General features: G+C 27.2%; 1 protein-coding gene and 2 non-coding genes across 3 annotated transcripts in view; all 3 read left to right on the plus strand.

The window, feature by feature from the left end:
• The window catches only part of LOC130666098 (serine/threonine-protein kinase S6KL), a 37,185-nt gene that overhangs the window by 27,664 nt on the left and 571 nt on the right, over nucleotides 1-8,950 (plus strand). The gene's annotated exons all lie outside the window — the stretch shown is intronic.
• Nucleotides 73-179, plus strand: LOC130666190 (U6 spliceosomal RNA). The gene has a single exon (XR_008989629.1). It is a non-coding gene; the product is annotated as a U6 spliceosomal RNA (small nuclear RNA).
• LOC130666191 (U6 spliceosomal RNA) lies at nucleotides 8,485-8,591 on the plus strand. The gene has a single exon (XR_008989630.1). It is a non-coding gene; the product is annotated as a U6 spliceosomal RNA (small nuclear RNA).

The raw sequence follows: 8,950 nt of genomic DNA on the forward strand, positions 1-8,950 counted from the left end.
TTAATGCTTTCTCGCAAGGACTCGTCATACACTATGTTTTGTATATATAAAAGTTTTAAACGTGAATTATACGTACTTGCTTCGGCAGTACATATACTAAAATTGGAACGATACAGAGAAGATTAGCATGGCCCCTGCGCAAGGATGACACGCAAAATCGTGAAGCGTTCCACATTTTTTATAAATTCTAGTATTTAATTAATTTTTTTTTATTATTATTTACTTGTAATAAAATATCCATTTAATTTATACTTTTCATACATAATTTTCTATTCAATTTATTCCAATAATTATATCGAGAAATTTATAATTAAATTTTATTAAAAAAATATATAAAAAAAAAATCGTAAAATTAAAAAAATTTCCTTACATTCACGAATAAAATTTTTTAAGTTAAAAAATATCATCAATGAGAGAAAAAAAATTAATTACCACAAGATAATAAATAATAGTTATTAATAATTTTCTTAGTAATAAAAATTAATAAATTGAATAATGACAATGAATATTTATCAATCGCTTATCAGATAAAAGTAATGACGCATAATTAAATCCTCTTGCTTAATAAAAAATAGTATTAATTTATTATTCATCAACTTAGTCAATTATTTAATTATATATCGATCCCCTCTTATTTTAAAAAATAAATAATTTCATAAACTGTATAAACAGTTTTCAACAACAAAAATAAAATTCTAAGGAAACGGAAGCAATCAGTTTTTTTAAAACTCTTTTAAAATCCATAGGACTTATTGTAAGTATACCAACCGGACCAGTCTATACAGCACGCAATCTCGTATTGCTGGTTTATAAATAGCCTTGAAGCCGTGAGAGAAGATTATACGTGCATCTAATGCTCGACCGTAAGATTATTCCTGGCGCCTGAAGGAGGATTCGCCATAGTCCTTATTATTCTTACTCTCTAATAACCAACTTGGCTAATATAACGTTCGTTAATACATACTCACCACAAACGACCACGGTTCTTTACCACCACTGCCAACATCACCATCACCATCATCATCATCATCACCGCTACCATCATCGCTACCTTACCTTCTTTATTTTCTTCTTAGTCTCCAACTATTTTTCTACCTTTCGGCGTCTGAATTTTCTAGCTATTTAATATATCTGCCACTCTGATATTTCCGCATTCTACATCTACGAACATTTAACGTTCTACTATTTAATGGACGTCTACTGAATCTTTGAATAAAATTAACAGGCGATAATAATGTCAAGAAAAGTTACTAGTGGCTACCGATATAGTTGTCTTTGTTATCATTATCACGGAATTTTAGATAATCGTCTTTCTTTGAGTGGGAAAAAATGGTGACGAAAGATTACATCAAGATGGTTTTGTGGATTCTTAGCAAGGACTCTCACAACAAGCTCTTTGTATGTGTATATATATTTAAATACACCGTACAGCTATAAAATATAACCAGAAAACCAGAGGATCAACGAACAAGCTCATGATAGATCAAGTTAACAGAGGAAGAAGAGTCGGGCATGATAAACAACCTGATACCGGCGCCAGGAATAGAAAATCCAAGTTAACATCAACTCAGCCAACGACATAATGTCAATGTACTCAATACAGCAAGGTAGACGAGAACAAGTCTGATTATATTACGATACCATCAACACCTATATTAAATATTATTTTTATCATTTAATATTATTGTTATTAGCTGGTTTATTTAATTCACGTACAAATGTTACGATTAATTACAAAGCCATAAAGATTTTTCACTGATGATTACATACACACACATATATACATGTATATATGTATATATTTATTGTATACGCTGAATATTCATGAGATAAAGCCAAAGGGCATAGAGAAATAAAGATTGTATATAGCATACAAGACAACTTACGACGTCTATCTTGTCTGCTTCCTCTTTATTCCGTGACATCCGCTTGACGCATCTTAGCTATTTCTCAATTTTACCAATAATTTATTTAAACAAGATTTTATTTCAATAAATTATGCAATAAAAAAATTTTTGCACTTGTGTTAATGATAGTTTGTTTTAAAAATTTTTTATTTAACATTTAACATTTATGTGCACTGTAAAAAATTTGCGGAGTGAACGCAGATGAAATCCGGAGTGAATGTGGAAACGATGACTGTTTTCTTATTTAATCCCCTTGGAGTGAAATTCAGTCCGAAGGGGAGTTTATTTTAATATTGAAACTTCGGTTCGGAGTTAATAAACTCTCTAAACATGAATTAGTGAATATTCACTTATTTCACTTATTCATGTTTAGAGAGAACTGTTTTTAATAAAATTGTTTTTTTAAACTAAAAAAATTTTATTTAATACGAAATTAACATTTTCTTAATGTTAATTTCAGATCAACACAAAACTAATGCTAATTCGTTAGAGTTAATATGTGAAAAGTGTTTAATTAACACTTGTCACGTGGAAAAAATATTTTTTTCTTTCTTAATGCGATAACTACAACACTGTATGTATATATAACATTTCAATGATGTTGGTTGTAGTAATTAATTCTGGTTAGTATTACAGAAAAAAATTGTTTCTTATTCAAACATAATCAAAGTTTTATACTTTGTTCAAATGATAAACTGGAAAAATCAGGAGTGGATACGGAGTGATTAGGCGTTTTATAGAAAAGGAATTTTATTTAAATCCGTATTTATTCCGAATCAGAGTTTTTATATTAAAATAAAATCTCTTTAGGAGTGAATTTTACTCCGAACCGTAGTTTCAATATTGAAATAAACTCCCCTTCGGACTGAATTTCACTCCAAGGGGATTAAATAAATACAGTCATCCGCTCCACATTTACTTCGGATTTAATCTGTATTTACTCCTCAAATTTTTCACAGTGTGACAACAGCATACAATTTTCACTTAATAAAAGAAATAAAAATTTTTCGCTCAAGATATGCTGATCGTTTTTTTTTTTTTTTTTTTGGATAGTGTAAACAAATTTCGGTTCCTTTATTAAAAGAAACGATTTAAAACGATTAGAAAAAAAAAATTTTAAATACTTTTTAATGCTTTTTGAATACTTTGAATACTTTTGAATCGTCTTTCTTATAGGCATTTAACATTGCAAATCGTTTCGAATCGTTTCTTTCAATCACACGGAAAGAAATTTTTCGCGGATACCACTATGCTGTATGGTCGATTCCACCATACTGTATGGTAGCAAGGATTTTTTCATTCGTTTAAAAATTGTATGTATAGATGATTTGACCATACGGGAATGGTAACATTCACAATAATCATGGCGTATGAGTCTATGCCAGTATGGGCGTCAGGCCCATACTGCTTGGTGGTATCTACAATGCTTCTGGCAGATAACCCTATTCAATATTGTAAAATTACGTATGCTTATATTGCAGTAGTACCAAAGTTAATTGAAGTCAAAACATAGGTTATGTGTGGTTATAGATTGAAATTTATTATCTATGAATATTATAAATTATAAGATTAAACCCAATATTTATAAGTAGAGAAATATATAAGAACATAATATTAATGATAAATCTATGTTATTAATATTAATTATTTTCAATATAAACTATATGATTTTTTTTATTCCCGATTGAAATCAATTTATACCAATTAAAAATTCTCGATGGGATTCAGCGGAAATGAACATATGATAAAAATGATCTGAAATATATTGATTGCTTTAAATAATAAAAATATATCTTTTAGAAAAATTAATTTTTAAATTATGAGGCATTATTTCTTGTAAAATTTAAAGGATAAATAAAGAAATAAACTATTAATAGTTTTCCTGGAGGAAATTTTTCGGACTTTTCTCTGAGAAACTCTGAAAAAGTCTTTAGAACTTTGAAAAAGTTATTAGAACTGTAGGACTGAGTTTTTCAGAGAAAATTCCGAAAAATTTCCACCAGGGATAATTTCTTTTTCAAATTTATTTATTTATGATTTCTTTTTTAATTTCATTAATGTACAGCATTATTGACGTTAATAAAGATTATATAAAAAAATTAGCAACTACATTTACGCAGTATTGATGGTAATCCGATACTGTATTGGCTACTCCACAAAGATCTATTGTGACGCAGCCTAGTGGCATTGCCGTTTCTTCAATGTAGTATGGGACTCAAGCCCATACTGATATTGTCTATCCCGCTATACAGACATGTAAACTACGCAAAGATTTTTGTACTATACAGTATAGTAGATAACGCCATACTTATGGTACTGGCTATAATACTATAATAAGAGTATGGCGATAAGCACCATACATTTCTTTCCGTGGCAGGGTTCCCTTCTCTCTAAATCTGAAACAGTGAATATTCACTGTTTCACAGTTATAAGTATACCAAGTGGTATACTTATAACTGTGAAATAGTGTATATGCACTATTATTCAGTGGTTTTCACTGTTTCAGATTTAGAGAGTTCTGTTAAGAAGATTATTTTCGAACTTCGATATGAAATTAATAATTGTAATAATTTTTATTGATTTCTTATTGAAATTACGCAGAAAATTGAGACTTAGTCCACGTTTTTCTCTTAAACAAATAAACATATTTTAAAAATGAAAACGTAGATTTACGTGTCAAAAAAAAATCGTTGAAAAAGCGTTGACTATTCTAAACTTTTAAAACAGCGACACAATGACGAACTTTTTTCAAACGATTCTTAAACTCCTGAAAATACAACGAAGAATACTATTGGCTCAATACTATAAATTAACGTTTTTAGAATCTTTTGTAAACTTTTTTCGATTGTCCATCGAAAATGATATCCTTTATGACTTTTTTTTTTCAGTGAAAAATACGTCCAGAAAAAGCTGATTTTCAACTATCTCTGAAATTTTTTTTTACCATATTTTAGAAGTAATAAGTCAATAATTAATTTTTCTTTTGAATTTTCAAAAGTTTAAAAAAAGTTCATGATTTTGTCACGTTTTGAAGTTTAGAATAGTCAATGCTTTTTTAAGTTTTTTTCAACAATTTCTTTTCCCCAAGAATCTAGCAGTTGCTACATTATAGAGTAATGCATCAAACCTCGTTCTTAATTTTGCCTTTAGATGTTTTGTTTAAGAAAAAAAGCTTGATCAACAATTACTTTTTTTAGTGTACTATATTATTTTCAATTTAATAAATTAATTTAACACTATTTCATATCTCAATATCAAATTATGATGATTCTAATATAAGATTTAAAATTTTTTTGCTCAGTGTCAAAACAACAAAACAATAAAATGAAAATTTGTGTAACATTTAGCATTTACGATGTGCAAAAATGAATCGTTAAATTATAAAAAAATTTATTTTAAATTAAAAAAAATTTTATGTTATTATTTTACCTAAAAGGATTATATTTAAATATCACTATAATTAACAATTTTTTAAACTCATTATTTGTGTTAATCTTTGCAAAAAAAATTTCACTGTATATATATATGTATATTTTGTTGATAAACAAGAGCAGCCATGTGAAAAAATTATTATCTGTTAAAAGAATAATTAAAAGCCCTTGTGGAATATTCACGAGACCATGACTTTGCCCTTGTACTTTTTTTTAACTTATTCATGAGTGATCCTCAGGTTGTTGGGAACTTCACCCTTCTTTGCTAATAATTTAACAAAGAGATTGTACTTACATTTATCGTGTAAGAAATCTCACGTGTTTATTTAACAATACCAACTTTGAAGCTTAAACTATTATAGAAGACATGTACTGGAATAGCTTTTATTTTTATATTTAAATGTACAAATGTTTATACGACGGCGTCGTTTGACAATTTTATTTGGTTTAAAAATAATAAAAATTATTTGAGTACTTCAGTTTATTTAAGTGTTTTTAATATTTCAAGGAGACGGCTTGAGTTTATGGATCATTGAGTTTTTCATTTTTTTTTATCGAGTGTTTGCGGACTCGAGAGGTACAATCCAATCCAAGTTTTGTAGAAGTAAGAAAGAAGAGGTTTAGCTTTAGCTTCACTTTGCTAGTAAGAGAGACTGAGTTACTTCAAGTGATATTGAAGTTAAAGAGACTCTTTAATATGAAGCTTAACAACGGATAAGGAGCGATCTCTTTGCGTTAAGTGGGGATGAAACACATTTAATCTTTCATCGCGTAATATTTAATCCTTTCTACTTATACCGTTACGAGTCTCGGTCAAGGTCAGTGTCCAGACTAGACACCTGTTTTGCATTTAATTATACTCAGTATATTTATTATGTTAATATGTCTTCCGTTGATGGAACGGAATTGAGAATTCGGTTCAATATTTCATATATAAAGATATATCTACGATATTATTTTTACTAATATATAATTACATATATACATTTTATTGCAGAAAAATATTGTTAAGATTTATTTATATTTGTTGTTACAAATTTCTACGATAGAACCCGGGGCAAAATGAGACACGATCTTAGCGACAGAAATAAAAATTTGATGTAAAAATATTTACTGACAATTAAGAGAAATTGGGGCAAATTGGCCTCAAGGATAAACCGGCCGATATTTTTAATAACAAGAATATTTTTTTTAGTTAATTTCTTAAATTACAGGAAACTGATGCGAAACGAAACTCGGGTAAAATGCACTCAAATAAAGAAAAAAAATGTTGGAAAATCCAAAAGTGCACACCTCAATCGCTCAATTTATTTTTAATCATTACTTTTATTATTATATAATATTAATATATTTTTTTTTTATTATGAACTTTTATTCAACTTACAAATTATCAATTGGATTTTTTTATTTTTATTTCTTATTTTCAGTTTAATATTTTTTTACTAACATTTTTTTCTAAATATCCCGCTTTGTTTTGTCTTAAATGTCGCTTTTTTTTTCAAACATATTGATACGCTAGTGCTGCCACCAGTAGTTGATAGAGAGAAACAATGAAAAAAATAATAACAACAGTAAAAATAGCAGCTAAATTTTTCACGAAGAATCAGTTTTCACGTTTTTTATTAATTACACCAAAACAAAAAGGATTCAGATAGTAATTTTTGAAAGGGTTCTTGTGATCAGAAATACACAGATAATAAAAAAAAAACTAAGTCGATAAATCTTGTTTTTCGAAAGTTATCGTGTTTAGACGAGTCCGAACACCACAATTGACGCACTGAGAACTTCGGACTGAATCATTTTTTTTTAATTAATCACATCATTAATCAAATAAGGATTGCATTGAAAAATGTTTCTTAATAAATTTCCTTTAAAATGGTATATATCATTAACAACTTTGGTGTACTATAAAGAAAGTAGAGAGGATTTAAAGTCAGTGAAAGGGCCGAGAGTGAGAGAGTGACAGTAAAGCACACCTAACGCTTTCGCGATTGAGGTGTGCAATAACGCTTTCGCGATTGAGGTGTGCAAAAATTGAGTGGTTGAACTGCCTATAGTGGCCAACTTGCCCCATCTTATCGAAAACGCTGTAAATAAAAAATTTTGATTTAAAAAAAGTGTCTTATCTTACGAGAGGTTCGCTTTATAATTGAAATAATTTAAAGAAATAAATTAATTTTGAATTAAATATTTGAAAAAATTAAGTAAATTTAGTCGAAAATAAATTTTAATGTTTTAAGTAAACAAGTTCGTCTCTAGCCCCCTTAAAACTTGCCTTCTAAAAAATTCTTTACATATTTATATACTACAAGAATGTTAAAAATTTTGTTTACAGATTCGAGAATAATTAAGCTTTGTTTTCATATTGAAAATTATTCATAAAATATTACATTAAAAATAAAAAAATTTAAATAAGTTGACTTGCAGTAAAGTACCAGTATTTAGCCCACTCTGCTCTACGATAAAAATAATAAATTAGTGGATTAAAAATAACTGGTTTCACACGAAATTCATCGAATTAGTGCTAAAATAAATAATCGTTGTTTATTAATAAATTTATAATTAATGACAATGTGGAATTTATTAAATACAAATTCTAATATTGAAAAGAAATAATAATTATTTGTGCAAAGAAAATCGTTATTCATTGCAATAATTTGTTCCATAAAATTTTTTGGTAAAATATTAATAATAATGTGAGTTATTGAAGGTTTATTAGCATATTTAAAAATTATAAATTTTTAAATAAATTTTTTTTTTAATTTTGACTATGAATTATGATTTAAAAGAAAAATGTTTAATTCTTCTATTAAAATAATAATTTTGTTAGTTTATTAAAAAAATTAGAAATCTTTAAATACATTTTTTTTATATGAATTATTTATTTTGATCTTCAATAGATCGGAGTTTAAAAAAAAAATTATCGAGCGACAAAGTTCCCGGTGTGATATTATTTGAATTAGTTGATAATTAATTATATATTGTATAAATATTTATCAATAGTCTTTAGAAATTGATAAGAATTTGTAAGAAGTGGGGGTAGTGTTTTGACTTTTGCCGCTAGATGGGTCTATTTAATGCTTTCTCGCAAGGACTCGTCATACACTATGTTTTGTATATATAAAAGTTTTAAACGTGAGTTATACGTACTTGCTTCGGCAGTACATATACTAAAATTGGAACGATACAGAGAAGATTAGCATGGCCCCTGCGCAAGGATGACACGCAAAATCGTGAAGCGTTCCACATTTTTTATAAATTCTAGTATTTAATCAACTTTTTTTTATTTTTATTTATTTGTAATAAAATATCCATTTAATTTATACTTTTCATACATAATTTTCTATTTTATTTCTTTCAATAATTATATCGAGAAATTTATAATTAAATTTTATTAAAAAAATATATAAAAAAAAAACTCGTAAAATTAAAAAAATTTCCTTACATTCACGAATAATATTTTTTAATTTAAAAAGTATCATCAATGAGAGAAAAAAAATTAATTACCACAAGATAATAAATAATAGTTATTAATAATTTTCTTAGTAATACAAATTAATAAATTGAATAATGACAATGGATATTTATCAGTCGCTTATCAGATAATAGTAA

Source organism: Microplitis mediator, chromosome 3, assembly GCF_029852145.1.
Source record: "Microplitis mediator isolate UGA2020A chromosome 3, iyMicMedi2.1, whole genome shotgun sequence".
Taxonomy (NCBI): Eukaryota; Metazoa; Arthropoda; class Insecta; order Hymenoptera; family Braconidae; genus Microplitis; species Microplitis mediator.